Source organism: Macaca thibetana, chromosome 3 (assembly GCF_024542745.1).
Source record: "Macaca thibetana thibetana isolate TM-01 chromosome 3, ASM2454274v1, whole genome shotgun sequence".
Classification (NCBI taxonomy): Eukaryota; Metazoa; Chordata; class Mammalia; order Primates; family Cercopithecidae; genus Macaca; species Macaca thibetana.
Window position 1 is genome coordinate 126,247,339 of NC_065580.1, and position 14,952 is coordinate 126,262,290.

The following is a 14,952-nucleotide window of genomic DNA, read 5'->3' on the forward strand; positions in this document are numbered from 1 at the left end:
TCACTTTATTTATTGAAATCTGCAATTCAGTAGGTTTTAGAATACTCAGAGAGCTGTGCATCGATCACCACAGTCACTTTTAGAATCTTTTATTACCCTATAGAGAAATCCATACCCATTAGCCACTACCTCCTACTCCCCCCACCTGCCTTGGCCCCCAGCCTTAGGCAACCATTGATTCATTTTTTTGTCGCTATAGATTTGCCTAATCTGGACAAATAGAATTGTACAATATGTGATCTTTTGTGGCTTTTTTTTCCTCTTAGCGCAATGTTTTCAAAGTTCCTTTATGTCATAGTGTGTATCAACCTTTCATCGTCCTATTGCTGAGTAATATTCCGTGGTAGAGACACGCTGCATTTTGTTTATCTGTTCATCAGTTGGTGGACATTTGGGTTGTCTTCATGTTTTGGCCATTATGAATAATGCTGCTCTGAAGATTGTTGTACAATATATATTTGTGTGGATATATATTTTTATTTCTCTGGGATATATGCCTAGGAGTGAAGTTGTTGCATTATATGATGACTGTACATTTTGAGAAACTGCCAGACTGTTTTCTTAAGTGGCTACACCAGTTGGGTGTGATGGCTCACACCTGTCATCCCAGCTACTCAGGAGGCTCCGATGGGAGGAATTGAGCCCATGAATTCAAGATCAGCCTGGGCAAGATAGTGAAACCCTGTCTTGATTAAAAAAAAAAAAAAAAAAAAAACCAATTGAAATGACAGGAAAAGAAATACCCAGTGTTTACACGCTTTTATGTTCCCACCAGTAATGTATGTGGGTTCCAATTCCTCCACATCTTCACTGACATTATTTTTTTTTTAGATAGGGGCTTCTGTGTCTCTTAGGCTGCAGCCCAATGACACCATCACAGTTCACTGCAGCCTTGACCTCCCAGGCACAAGTGATTCTCTCATCTCAATGCCTGGCTAATTTTTATATTTTTTTGGAGTGATCGGATTTTACCGTGTCGCCCAGGCTGGTCTCATACTCCTGGCCTTGAGTGATCTACCCACCTCAGCCTCCCAAAGTTCTGGAATTACAGGCTGAGCCACCATGCCTGGCCTTCACCAACATTTGTCATTATGTTTTGTTTTTTCTTTTATACCTTAAAGCAGTATAAGAACAAGTGTCTTCAATTACAGGAAACAATATAATCCCAGGGCATTGGGAGGCTAAGACAGGAAGATGTGTTGATGCCAGGAGTTTGTTTTCTGTTTTTTTTTTTCAGACAGAGTCTCACTCTGTGGCCCAGAGTGGAGTGCAGTGGTGCGATCTTGGCCCACTGCAACCTCCGCCTCCCAGGTTCAAGTGATTCTGCTGACTCAGCCTCCCAAGTAGCTGAGACTACATGTACACGCCACTACTGCCCGGCTAATTTCGTATTTTTAGTAGAGTCGGAGTTTCACCATGTTGGCCAGGCTGGTCTCGAACTCCTGACTTCAGGTGATTTGCCTGCCTCAGCCTCCCAAAGTGCTGGGATTACAAGCATGAGCCCCCATGCCCAGCCTGATGCCAGGAGTTTTAGACCAGCCTGGGCAACCTAGCAAGACCTTGTCTCTACAGAATATTTAAAAATTAGTCAAATGTGGTGGTGCCTGCCTATAGTCTCTCTCTCTCTCTCTCTCTCTTTTTTTTTTTAACTTTTTGAGACATGGTCTGGCTCTGTCTGAAACTCCTGGGATCAAGTGATCAGTCCTCCCACCTCATCCTACCAAGTAGTAGGGACCACAGGTGCATGCCACCGAGGTCTTGCTATGTTGCCCAGGCTGGTCTTGAGCTCCTGGCCTCAAGCAATCCTCTCACCTTGGCCTCCCACAGTACAAGGATTACAGGTATGAGCCACCATGCCTGGCCCCTACCCTGCCTGTTGAGAACCAAAAGAAGGATCCAAATTCTCCTTAGCTCAACTCGAGCCATTTCCTGATTGCATCATCAGCAAGGAGCTGGTTATTGGGCTGTCCAGACCTCCCAAGTGGCACAGAAATGAGGTGAGGGAGTTTTCCTGCTCCTCCACTCTGTGAGGAGTTGGAAGATGATGTTTACTCGTTTGCAGAGAGAGATGCCTTGTAGGCACCTTAGGATGAAGGGGACCCTGATTCCAATGTCGTTTTTTTCTTTAGAAATAGGACCTTGCCTTGTCACTCAGGATGGAGTTCAGTGGTCCAATCACGGCTCACTGTAGCCTCAAACTCAAGCAATCCTGCCACATCAGCCTTCCCAGGAGCTGGGACCACAGGTGAGCACCATGACACTCAGTGAATCTTGTTGTGATTTTTTTGTAGAGATGGGGCCTCAAGTGTGTTGCCAGAGCTGACCTTGAACTCCTGCACTCAAGGGATTTTCCTGCCCTGGCCTCCCAAAGTATTGGTATTACAGGCATGAGCCACTGTGCCCACTGTCTCTGGTTCTTAACCTTCTGCCTCCCTCTTCCACTTTTAAAGAATGCTTGTAATTACATGGACTCTTCTAGATATATTCCAGGATAATCTTGTTTTAAGGTCAGCTGATTTTCAACATTAATTTTATCTGCACTCTTAATTCCCCTTCCTATGCAATTGTGCTGTGTAACATAGGACATGAACAATTGGTGGGGGTGGGGGTTATTACTTTGGCTACCACAGTAACTGTTTTGTGCTAGGTACTGAGCTAAGCACTGGTGAATTAAGCATGAATAACACACTCTCCCTAATCTCCATCCATTCATGGGAGGAGCACCTCACCTGCCATGCTCCTGAGAATCTGGGGAGTCAAGGAAGTCTTCCGTGAGGAGGTGATGCCAAAGCGGACAAGTGACAGAGGAGCCGAAGCTAGCCAGGAAGAGAGTAGAGGTTTAAGGGGAAGCGTATTATAAGCAGAGGGTATCACCCACTTCAGAGAGTCCCAGAGGAGAAAGATGAGGCTCAGCTGGACTCCATAGTAGGTGAAATGGAGAGGGGCAAGCAGTGAGGCTGCCTTGCAAGGCAGGGCAGAGCAGGGGCTGTTAAGGGGTCTGGACTTAATCCCGGAGGCAAGGAGAAGTGATGTAAATGGGGGAGTAACGTGATGAGATTCATGGATTAGAGACATGGTTCAAGCTGCTATAGCGAAGGCACCAAGGGGAGCAGATGGCTCAGTGGGTGTGCAGGAGACCTCTCACTGAGTTTAGGAAGAGGTTTTTAAAATAGAAGAAGTTTGAGTAATTTAAATGATGGTGGGAAGGAGCTAAAAGTGGGGGATAGGTTAAAGATACAGGAAAGTGGGAAGAAGAACTGACAAGTGAGGTTCCTGAGAGGGCAGGAGAAGAGGAGATTCCCATAGGGGGATTAACACTTTCTTTTCTTTTTCTAAGACAGGGTCTTACTCTGTCACCTAGGCTGGAGTTCAGTGGCATGATCTTGACTCACTGTAGTGTAGACTTTCCAGGTTCAAGGGATCCTCCCACCCCAGACTCCCAAGTAGCTGGAACTACAGGTGTACACCACCACCACACCTGGCTAATATTGTTCTTTTTTTTGGGTAGACACAGCGTCTCACTATGTTGCTCTGACTGGTCTCCAACTCCTGGCCTCAAGCGATCCTGCTGTCTAGGCTTCCGAAATTGCTGGGATTACAGGCATGAGCCATAATGCCTGACCTCTGCTAGTTCTGTATTCTCTAGAGATGTCTTTACTTTGTGCTAGTGTGTCCCTCATTATGCTGATCCTCTGTTAAAATCAATACCTTTTTTTCTTTTGAGACGGAGTTTCACTCTTGTTGCCCAGGCTGGAGTGCAATGGCGCCATCTCGACTCACCGCAACCTCCGCCTGCCGGGTTCAAGTGATTCTCCTGCCTCAGCCCCCTGAGTAACTGGGATGACAGCCATGTGCCACCATGCCCAGCTAATTTTGTATTTTTGGTAGAGACGGGGTTTCTCTGCGTTGGTCAGGCTGGTCTCGAACTCCTGACCTCAGGTGATCCGCCTGCCTTGGCCTCCCAAAGTGCTGGGATTACAGGCATGAGCCATTTCGCCTGGCCAAAATTAATACTTTTTATATTAAATTGACATATATGTATTTTTTTCTTTTTGATACCGGGTCTCACGCTGTCACCCAGGCTGGAGTGCAGTGGCACAACCTCTGCTCATCGCAGCCTCCACCTGCCAAGCTCAAGCAATTCTCCTGCCTCAGCCTCCCACGTAGCTGGAATTACAGGTAAGTGCCACCACATAGCTAATTTTTTGTGTTTTTTGTAGAGATGAGATTTCGCCATATTTCCCAGACTGGTCTCAAACTCCTAAGCTCAAGGCAATCCACCCACCTTGGCCTTCCAAAGTGCTGAGATTACAGGTGTGATCCACCTTGCTCATTCCAGTTTAAACTTTGAGTTGAGTTGATTGTGTCTCCTGATTAGACTCCTACAAATACAGAATTCATGCTAGGAAGGGTACCAGGAGATAGACCCACACAGATAGGATTTGGGAATAGGTTTGGTTATCCATGGAACAGTGCTGAACTCCTTCCTAATGGGATATAGGATGCTGGTGATTTCCAGGAAGTGACCTCACAATGACTCAAGCTACCACTTACTGTTGATTGTGGTGAAATGCCAGGTGAAGCGTATGCCCTGCGAGCTTAGGGGTGCTACAGTTGACCACTGCCACAGTAAAGATGACTCTGAAGAATGGCATGGGATGGATCCTTTCGAATGCACTTGAGCAGCGGTCTCCAACCAAAGGGCCATAGAACCGGAGGTGAGCAGCAGGCGAGTGAGGGGAAACTTCATCTGTATTTCTAGCCCCTCCTATCGCTTGTATGACCACCTGAGCTCCGTGTCCTGTCAGATGAGCAGCAGCATTCGATTCTCATAGAAGCACGAACCCTGTTGTGAAGCGTGCATGCGAGGGATCTAGGTTGTGCACTCCTTATGAGAATCTAATGCCTGATGTTCTATCACTATCTCCCATCACCCTAGATGGACAGTGTCGTTGCAGGAAAACAAGCTCAGAGATCCCACTGAGTCTACATTATAGTAAGTTGTAGAATTATTTCATTATATCTTACAATGTAGTAATAATAGAAATAAAGTGCACAGTATATGTAATGCATTTGAATCATCCTGAAATTATTCCCTCCACTCCCAGTCTGTGGAAAAATTGTCTTCCACACATTCACTCTGTTTTTTGGTAGAGACAGGGTCTTAATATATTGCTCAGGTTGATCTCAAATTCCTGGCCTCAAGTAATATACCTCTCGGCCTCCCAAAGTGCTGAGATTACAGGCGTAAGCCACCACCCTCAACCAAGACTTATTTCTTAAACCAAATAAAAATTAAGTGAGATTACTTGAGCCCAGGTGGTCGAGGCTGCAGCGAGCCCTAATTGCACCACTGCACTCCAGCCTAGGTGACAGAAAATAAAAAATAAAATAAAAATAATGTCTCAAGAAATAAAATAAAATACAAATTAACCCTTTATGACATTCCCAGTAACTTTCCCTCCTAAATGTTCCCCACAAGTCTTTGAATTGCGTTTAATTTTCACACACATACCATTTAAGACGTTTAAGAACTTCTGTCTATCTGTGTCATCCCTTTATTTCAAAAGAATGTCTTTTTGTCACTTCCAGCTGGATCTACCATGAAAGACTTCTGAATCCAGGAAGAGAGACTGACTGGGCAACATGTTATTCAGGTACAAAAAGACTTGGACTGTAACTCAAAAATGATCAAATAATAGTGCATGCATCAAGTGCAGTGGGAAGCTCTTTTGGACCGTGAGAGAAGCTTCCAATTAAGGTGACCCTTGAAGCCAAGTCCTGAAAGATGAGGAAGAGTTGTATGAGAGTGGGGAGGGAAGGGGGAGGTGGAGGGATGAAGAATGGGCTGGGATGGGATGAAGTGAGCTGCTCAGGCAGGAAGACCAGCACTGTACAGACCTGGACAATGAAGATGGCACATTTTGTTCAGGGAATGGTGAATTAAGTGTGGCAGGAATGCTTTGTAGAGACAGTAGTCTGCTTGTATGGAATTTTGCCTGAGAGACCTGACTACAGTTTCTAATTTTTTCATGTTATCATCCATCACAGTCCTTGTCAGATAGTTTGGAATAGGTATAATGATCACAATAACACCAAGCATAGTATTTCAGTAATTCTCACAGAATCACAGGTAGGTGCCACAGTTATCCCCGTTTTATGAATGAAGTGATCAAGATGTAGGAATAATGAGTGATTTGCTCAAGCTCACCTGGATATTAAGACTGAGTCAAATGTTGGGTCTGGTCTGACTTTAATGCTTGCTTTGTTCATGAGCACCACATATTGCCTCTCCTATGCAGTTAAGCAGGTAGACAGGTGACAGAAAAGCCCGTGTTTGTCTCTACTCACACACTTCCGACTGAGCGTATGTATGGAGTTTCTACACCAAATTCTCCAATGCTCTGGATATTAACTGGCTATCCCATGATTTTATTCTGATACTACCTGGACTTAGCACAGACTCCACAAGTTAGGTGCTCAGTCCCACGAGACTGTCCTCACTTGAGATGCCAGTGGCAAGTCCTAGGTTGTCACTTGTACTTTTGACCAACCTGTTACAAATCAGGGGTTCCCATAACTCTCTTCTTGGGTTTAATAATTTGCCAGAACAGTTTATAGAACTCAGAGAAACAGTTGATTTTCTTTTTTTCTGAGAGAGACGGTCTTATTTTGTTGCCCAGTCTGGTGTGCTATATTTCTTTTCTTTTTTTTTGGGACAGAATCTCCCTGTGTCATCCAGGCTGGGGTGCGATGATGTATCATAGTTTATTATAGCTTTGACCTCCTGAGATCAAGCGATTCTCCCACCTCAGCCTCCGAAGTAGCTGGGACTACACATGCACGTCACCCATGCCTAGCTCATTTTTGTAGTCGGTGTTTCACCATGTTGGCCAGATGGGGTCTTGTTGTGTTGCCCAGGCTGGCCACAAATTCCTGGGCTCAAGTGATCCTCCCACCTCATCCTTGTAGAGATGGGATTTAGTTTATGTCGCCCAGGCTGATGTCAAACTCCTGGGCTAAATCGATTGTCTCACCTCAGCTTATCAAGTAGCTGGGACTACAGGCACACACCACCATGTCGGGCTAATATTTATTTTTATTTTTTTCTAGAGGTGGGTCTCACTATGTTGTTCATGCTAGTTTCAAACTTCGGGCCTCAAGTGTTCCTCCTGCCTTGACCTCCCAAAGTGTTGGGATTATGGGTGGTAGCCACCATGCCCAGCAATCGCAGGGTCTTTATAAAAGAAAGAGGGTAGGAGATTCAGAAGTGGAGCAGGAGATGTGGTGATGGAAGCAGAGGTAAGAGAGGGAGATTTGAAGATGCTTCACTTCTGGCTTTGAAGATGGAGTCAGGGGCCATGATCCCAGGAATGGGAGTGGCTTCTAGAAGGTGAAAAAGCCAAGGGAACACTTCAGAGTCTCCAGAAGGAATGCAGCCCTGCTGACACCTTGACTTTAGCCTTAATAGACCTAGTTTATGTTTCTGGCCCCCAGAACTGTAAGATGGTACATTTGTGGTGTTTTAAGCCACTGAATGTAGAAAACTGGAAACTACATTGCAACAGCAAGAAGAAATGAACATGAAGCCAGGCATGATGGCTCATGCCAGTAATCCCAGCACTTTAGGAATTTAGGCAGGAGGATTACTTGAGGCCAGGAGTTCAAGACCAGCCTGGGCAACATAGTAAGACCCTGTCTCTACAAAAAATGAAAAAATTGGCCAGGCATGGTGGCTCACGCCTGTAATTCCAGCACTTTGGGAGACCGAAGTGGGCAGATCACCTGAGGTCAGGAGTTCGAGAGCAGCCTGGCCACATTGCGAAACCCTGTCTCTACTAAAAATACACAAATTAGCTGGGCATGGTGGCACGCACCTGTAATCCCAGCTACTTGGGAGTCTGAGGCAGGAGAATCACGTGAATCTGGGCGGTGGAGGTGGCAGTGAGCCGGGATTGCACCATTGCACTCCAGCCTGGGCAAGAAGAGTGAAACTCTGTCTCAAAATAAAATAAAATAAAATAAAATAAAATACTAAAACAATTAGCCAGGCATGATGGCATGAACCTGTAGTCCCAGCTACTTGGGAGGCTGAGGTGGGAGGATTGCTTGAGCCTGGAAATTTGAGGTTGCAGTGAGCTGTGATTGTGTCAGTGCACTCCAACCTTGGTGACAGTGAGATCTTGAAAAAAAGAAGGCAGAAAGTAAAGAAGAAATGAGCATGGTGGGCATGGGGACAGATGGCAGTGTTAAATATTATGGTCAGAGGTGGCCTTCTAAATGAAAATTGAGCAAAGACTTGGAGGGGAAGGAGCTGGCCAAGGTGCTGAGGGAAGAGGATTGTAGGCAGAAACAACAGAACAAAGTGTCCGAGGTGTGTCTGAGGCTCTGGAAGGAGGCCAGTGGAGCAGAAGGAGAGAGGGAGAGAATTAGGAGAGGGGGCCAGGGAGTTGCTGGGTGGGGATCAGTACAGATCACGTAAGCCCTGGGAGGTTATTGCTGGGGCTTTGGCTTTGACTCTGACTCAGATGGGAACTACAGGAGGGTTCTAAGCAGAGAGGCGACATGATCTGTCTTCCGGTTTAAAAGCATTCTCTGGCTGCTGAGTTGAGAAAGGCTGTGGGAAGATTTGGGTAGAAGCATGGGGGCCAAGTTATGGCAACATCCAGGTGGGAGATGATTTTGGTCCTGACCAGGGTCATGGTGGTGTTGAGAGATGGTCAGAGGGGAGAAGTAGGGGAGGAGGCCAGGGAGTTGCTGGGTGGGGATCTTTAGTGTGTGTTGAAGACAGTCAACAGGATTTCCTGACAGACTGGATGTGAGAGAAGGCAGAGGTCAAGGTTGAGTTTGATTCTTACTGAATTATTAAGTAATTAAAAAAAACACTACTGCCTTTCCCAATCCTAGCAAGTACGGGATGCTAGATTAAAGAAATCTCTTCAAGTTCATTGCAGTGGCTCATGTCTGTAGTCCCAGCTGTTTGGGAAGCAGAGATGGGAGTATCTTTGAAGGGCAGGAGTTCAAGACCAGCCTGGGCAACACAGCAAGATCTGCTCTTTACAAAAATATTTTTCAAAATTAAATAAATGTAGCTAGGCATGGTGATGTGTACTTGTAGTTTCAGCTACTCAGGAGGCTGAGGTGGGCAGATCTCTTGAGGTCAGGAGTTTGAGGCCAGCTTGGGCAACATAACAAGACCCTCACTCTACAACAAAATTAAAAAAATAGCCCGGCATGGTGGCACTCAACTGTAGTACCAGCTGCTGGGGAGCTGAGGCAGGGAGATGGCTTGAAGCCAGGAGGTTGAGGCTGCAGTGAGCTGTAATTGCACAGCTGCACTCTAGTCTGGGTGACAGAGCAGAACCTGTATCACTGTACAAATAAAAGAATGAAATCTCAAGTCAGAGCCTTTCAGCTCTACAACCCTTGCAAACCCTGAGGCATGCAGTAGGGTTTGCGTCACTGGGAATGAGGAGCCCCCTGCCCAGTGTTGTTGCCTGACTAATCAGTGTTTTAAGCATTTATTAATCAGGGTGGGCGCGGTGGCTCACGCCTGTAATCCCAGCACTTCAGGAGACCCAGGCGGGTGGATCACCTGAGGTCAGGAGTTCAAGACCAGCCTTGCCAACATGGCTAAACCCTGTCTCTACTGACAAAATACAATAATTAGCCGGGCATGGTAGTGGGCGCCTGTAATCCCAGCTACTTGGGAGGCTGAGGTAGGAGAATCGCTTGAGCCCGGGAGGCGGAGGTTGCAGTGAGCTGAGATTACGCCACTTCACTCCAACCTGGGCGAAAGAGTGAGTATTATATCAACATGTAATGGTTTTATTATTAATATGTAATGAATGTTAAATATTTTAAGAATCTTGTATCAACATGTAATGACTTTATTAATATGTGATGAATATTTTTTAAATTTTGTCTTATTTTCTAGTTTTAATATAATTGTTTATATAAAGAAATAGTCTTAGAGGTCTTTAATAAAGTAAAAAAATGTAAAGACATCCTAGACCCCAAAAGATTGAGAACTTCTAGTTTAGAAATATTCAGAGTAAGCCACATACAACTTGCTACTTGAACTATTTTTTTTCTTTGTTTTTTATTTTAGGAGATGAGGTCTCACCCTGTCACCCAGGCTGGAGTACAGTAGTACTATCACAACTCACTGCAGTCTTGAGCTCCTGGGCTAAGGATCCTCCTGCCTGAGCCTCCTGAGTAGCTGGGACTATAGGTATACATGACGACACTTGGCTAATTTTTAAATTGTTTTGTGGACACGGGGTCTCACTTTGTTGGCCTGGCTGGTGTCAAACTCCTGGCCTTAAGTAACCCTTTCACCCCTGCCTCCCATCCTAGAGGTATGAGCTGCCACAACGAGCACTTGTTCAATTTTCTAAACAAATAAAACATTTCTAAAGTAAGGCCGTAGGATGATGGCAGGAAGATAAAAATAGAAAAACAGAAGAATACGTTCAAATGACTTACACATATTCTTTTGACAGCAAGAAGAACTTTTAGTATATACATTCCTTGCAAACAAACATAAGGCAAATAAACAGTGTTGTATAGGAACGTCAACACACACTGTACAATATTCCCACTTTGCTGACATGAGTTATGGAACTTTTGTGGTTTACTTGAGTATTGCTATCAGTATTTTGCTTCTCTGATCATTTTTATGAACTTCCTCATCTGTTAACTTCTCTCCAAGGTATGTCATATCGTGACATACTGCTGCTGCACAAACATGGCCAGTGTCTTCCTCTTAAACATGTTGAATGCTTTCTTAATTTCTTTTACCCCCTGTCTCTGTGTTTTGCATTTTTCTTACCTTTATTGTCAGAAACTCGAGAAAGTCAGTCATACTAATTTATCGCCATTTGCTTTATTAATTTATACTTTGCTTATATGGAATTTTGCCCAACAGGCCTCATTACAATTTCTAACCTGTTTTGTTTTATTTTGTTTTTTTCTGAGACAGAGTCTCGTTCTGTTGTCCAGTCTGGAGTGTAGTAGTGCTATCACAGTTGACTGCAGCCTCAACCTCCCAGGCTCAAGCAATCCTCCCGTCTCAGCCTCCCACGTGGCTGAGACTATAGGTGCTTGCCACTATGCCCAACTCATATTTGGAATTTTCCTATACGTGGGTTCCAGAGGGGTGACGGCGAAACGTGAGTCAGCATGGATTTTGGTATATGCAGAGATGGGGGGCTGGAACTAATTCTGTCTGTATACCGAGGGACGACTGTATATGTTTTTACAGTTATGCTGTAGGACACATAGTATTACATAGCCTTGAAAATAATAATTTTTAACTGAGTGGAGTAATGATAATATTGATAAAAGTAGCATCTGGCCAGGTGTGGTGGCTTACACCAGTAATCACAACACTTTGGGAGGCTGAGGCAGGAGGATGGCTTGAGGCCAAGAGTTTGAGACAGGCCTTGGAAACAAAGGGAGTCACCATCCCTACAGAAAAATACATGAATTAGCCTAGTGTGGTGGCATGTTCCTGTAGTCCCAGCTACTTGGGAGGCTGAGGTGGGAGGATCGCTTGAGCCCAGGGAGTCATGATCAAGCCTCTGCACTCCAGCCTGGGTGACAGAGTGAGACACTGTCTCATAACAACAAAAAAGTAGCAGCTAACATCAACTGACCTTTTACCAGTTGCCTGTTAATACCGTGGTTTAATTTCTTATAACTGTTTCTTATTTCACTTAACCACTCTGTCTTCAGTTACTCCCAGATTTTCACTGTGTTTGTACAGATGACCTTTGTTTAGATTGAATTGTCTCCCCAAGGTATTTGCAGAAGTAAGATTACTGTAAGTCATGGTGAATGGACATTCTCATTACCCTTGATGTCAATTGACAAAGTTTTGCGTGCCTCCCAGCTATAATCTCAGCACTTTGGGAGGCTAAGACAGAAGGATTGCTTGATGCCAAGAGTTGGAGGAGGCAGTTTGGCAGTATGGTGAGACCCTGTCTCTATTATTTTAAAAAATTGTCAAGCTTTACCCTGGAAGGCTTATATTCAATTTAAACACCCCTCGTAGTATAAGAAAGTGCCCATTTCACTGCATCTTTGCCAGCACAGGGTATTAAAATTTAATGTCATTTTTTGTTTATTTTAAATTGGTAAAACACCTCATATTACTTTACTTGTCACATTTCTACATCTTTCCTTAGCTTATTAGCTCTATTTCTTTTCTGTCTGTAAATGGTTGTTGTTTTGTTCTTTGAGACAGGGTCTTGCTCTGTCACCCAGGCTTGACTGTAGTGGCATAATCATGACTCACTGCAGCCTTGATCTCCCAGGCTCAAACTTCAGCTTCCTGAGTAGCTGAGACTACAAGTGTGTACCACCACTCCCAGCTAATTTTTTTCTTTTTTTGGATAGAGACAGGGTCTCACTGTGTTGTCCAGACCGGTCTCTAGCTCCTGGCCTTAAGCAGTCCTCCTGTGTTAGCGTCTCAAATTGCTGGAATTTTGGGTATGAGCCACCATGCCTGGCCTGGGCTAGTCCTGATTTTTCTAGAGTTCTCTTTACTTTGTGCTAGCCAATCTCTCGTTATGCTGTTCCCCTGTTACAATGAATAATTCTCTGGATTAAATTTTACCACTTTAAACTTTTGAGTGGTTTTTGTCTCCTGATTGGACTCTGAGTAATATGCTCGGAAGGGTCCCAGGAGATAAACTCACACAGGTGGGATTTGGGCATAGGTTTGATTTTCCAAGGGACAGTGCTGAGCTCCTTGCCAATGGGAAATGGGATGCCGGTGATTTCCGGTAAGTGACCTCACAGTGACTCAAGCTACCACTTACTGTTGATTGTGATGAAATGCCAAGTGAGGCACATGCCTGGGGAGCTCAGTGGTTGCTGCACTTGACCGCTATGAAGACTGGTGTGGGAAGGGTGCTTTTGGATGCACTTAAGCCGGGGTCCCCAACCCCTGAGCCATGGAGCTGTAAGGAGCCACACAACAGGAGGTGAGTGGTATCGAGTGAGGGAAGCTTCATCTGTATTTACAGCCACTCCGCTTTGCTCACATTCCCGCCTGAGCTCCACCTTCTCTCAGGTCAGCAGCAGCATTAGATTCTCATAGGAGCACGCACCCTGTTGTGAACCGTGCATGTGAGGGATCTAGGTTGTGCTTTTGTCCCTATGAGAATCTAATGCCTAATCTGTCGCCTTCTATGCTCAGATGGGACCATCTAGTCGCAGGAAAACAAGCTTAACATGCCCACTGATTCTACATTATGGTGAGTTCTATAATTACTTTTCATCTATTACAATTTAATAAAGGAAATAAAGTACCTAATAAATGTTACATACTTGAATCTTTTGGCCCAGGTCTTGCCTCTCAACAGCCTCTGCAACCTCTCCAGGCCCCGTACTTTCTCCAATCGGCCTCTACAGACCAAGCTCATGACTCACAATGGTCTATTTAGGCCCACACCCTACCTCACGGCAGTCTCCGCGGATGAGGCTACTGCCTCACAACAGCCTCCACTGGCCCAGCTCCATCATTACAACGGCCTCTTTAGACCCAGCTCCTGCCTCCCAGTCTTCTCTCCAGGCCCAGAACTTTCTCAAGTTGACCTCACCAGACCCAGCTCCTGCCTCTCATTGCCCTCCCAATGGCCAGCTTTTGCCTCATGGCCACCTTCCAAGACCGAGCTCCTGTTTTACAGTGGCCTCATGAGGCCCATCTTCTGACTCCCGGCAGCCTGTACAGGCCCAGCTCCTGCCATACAATGGCCTCTTTAGTCCCAGCTCCTGCCTCTGTGCAGGAGGCCCAACAGGCCTCAAGTCCAGGCCACAAAATCCGAGCCCAAAATGTCCACAAGTCAGCCTCTGAAGGCCCCGCTCATGCCTTTCGTTGGCCTCTCCAGGCCCAGCTGCTGCCCCCAGGTGACTTCTACAGGCTGCGCTTTTACTTATGGCTGTGCCTGGAGGCCCTCGCTGTGCCTCGCTGTGGCCTCTCCAGCTGCCAGACCTCCTCAAGTCAGCCCCTCCAGGCCCAGCTCCTCCTGCCTGCCACTGGCCTCTTGAGGCCCAGCCCCGCTCACGCCTCTGGGCAGCCTCCTCAGGCCCAGGACTTGACCTCCAGTCGGCCGCGCCAGGCCCAGCCTCCTGCCTCCGGAAAGTCTGCGCAGGCCCAGCCTCTGCCTCCCAGCGGACTCTCCACGCCCAGCTCTAGCCTGACTGCGGACTCCCCAGGCCAGAGCTCCTCCTGCCTTTCGGCAGCTCCCCCGGGCCCCACTACGGCCTCCCGGTGGCCAAATTAGGCCCGGCTCATTCGTCACGGGGAACTGCCTTTCCAGGCCCAGGCTTTGCCTTTTGGCGGCCTCTCCAGGCCCCGAACTTCCTCAGGCCGGCCTCTCCAGGCCGAGTCGCAGCCTCCCGGCTTCCCGTCCAGGCCCAGCTCCTCCTGCTCCCGGCTGCGGCCGCGGGCCCAGCCCCGGCCTCACGACAACCTCTTTGGGCTCGGCTCCGGCCCAGCTGCCGCTCCGCGGGCTTTGTAGGTCCCAAACGTCCTGGAGCCGGGCCCCACGGTGGCCTCTCCGGGCCCGGCTCCTGCCCTCCGACGGCGTCTCCACGCCCCAGACTTCCTCCAGCCAGCCTCTCCAGGCCCAGCTCCTCCTCTCGGCGCTTTCCTCAGGCCCAGGACTTGACCTCCAGTCGGCCTCGCCAGGCCCAGCCTCCTGCCGCCCGAAGGCCTGCACAGGCCCAGCCTCTGCTTCCCAGCGGACTCTCCACTCCCAGCTCTCGCCTGACTGCGGCCTCCCCAGGCCAGAGCTCCTCTTGTCTTTCAGCACCTCCGCCGGGCCCCGCTCCTGCCTCCCAGTGGCCTCGTTAGGCCCGGCTCATTCGTCACGGGGAACAGCCTTTCCAGGCCCAGCCTTTGCCTCGGCTCCGGCCCAGCTTTTGGCGGCCTCTCCCGGC

At 47.1% G+C, this 14,952-nt stretch overlaps 1 long non-coding RNA gene across 11 annotated transcripts in view; it reads left to right on the top strand.

Annotated features, from left to right (window-relative positions):
• LOC126950266 (uncharacterized) overlaps window positions 1-13,267 on the top strand; it is an 81,317-nt gene extending 68,050 nt beyond the window's left edge. For 8 of the 11 annotated variants that reach the window (XR_007724109.1, XR_007724108.1, XR_007724112.1 and 5 more), the window contains 7 exons: window positions 2,130-2,245; window positions 4,082-4,179; window positions 4,578-4,718; window positions 4,940-4,996; window positions 5,593-5,657; window positions 10,112-10,234; window positions 10,985-11,545. This is a non-coding gene — a long non-coding RNA (uncharacterized LOC126950266). Of the gene's footprint in view, window positions 1-2,129; window positions 2,246-4,081; window positions 4,180-4,501; window positions 4,719-4,939; window positions 4,997-5,592; window positions 5,658-10,111; window positions 10,235-10,984; window positions 11,546-13,207 lie in introns of those variants that run through there. The other 3 variants (XR_007724105.1, XR_007724110.1, XR_007724114.1) reach the window with 3 other exon arrangements.
• Window positions 13,268-14,952: the final 1,685 nt, after the last annotated feature.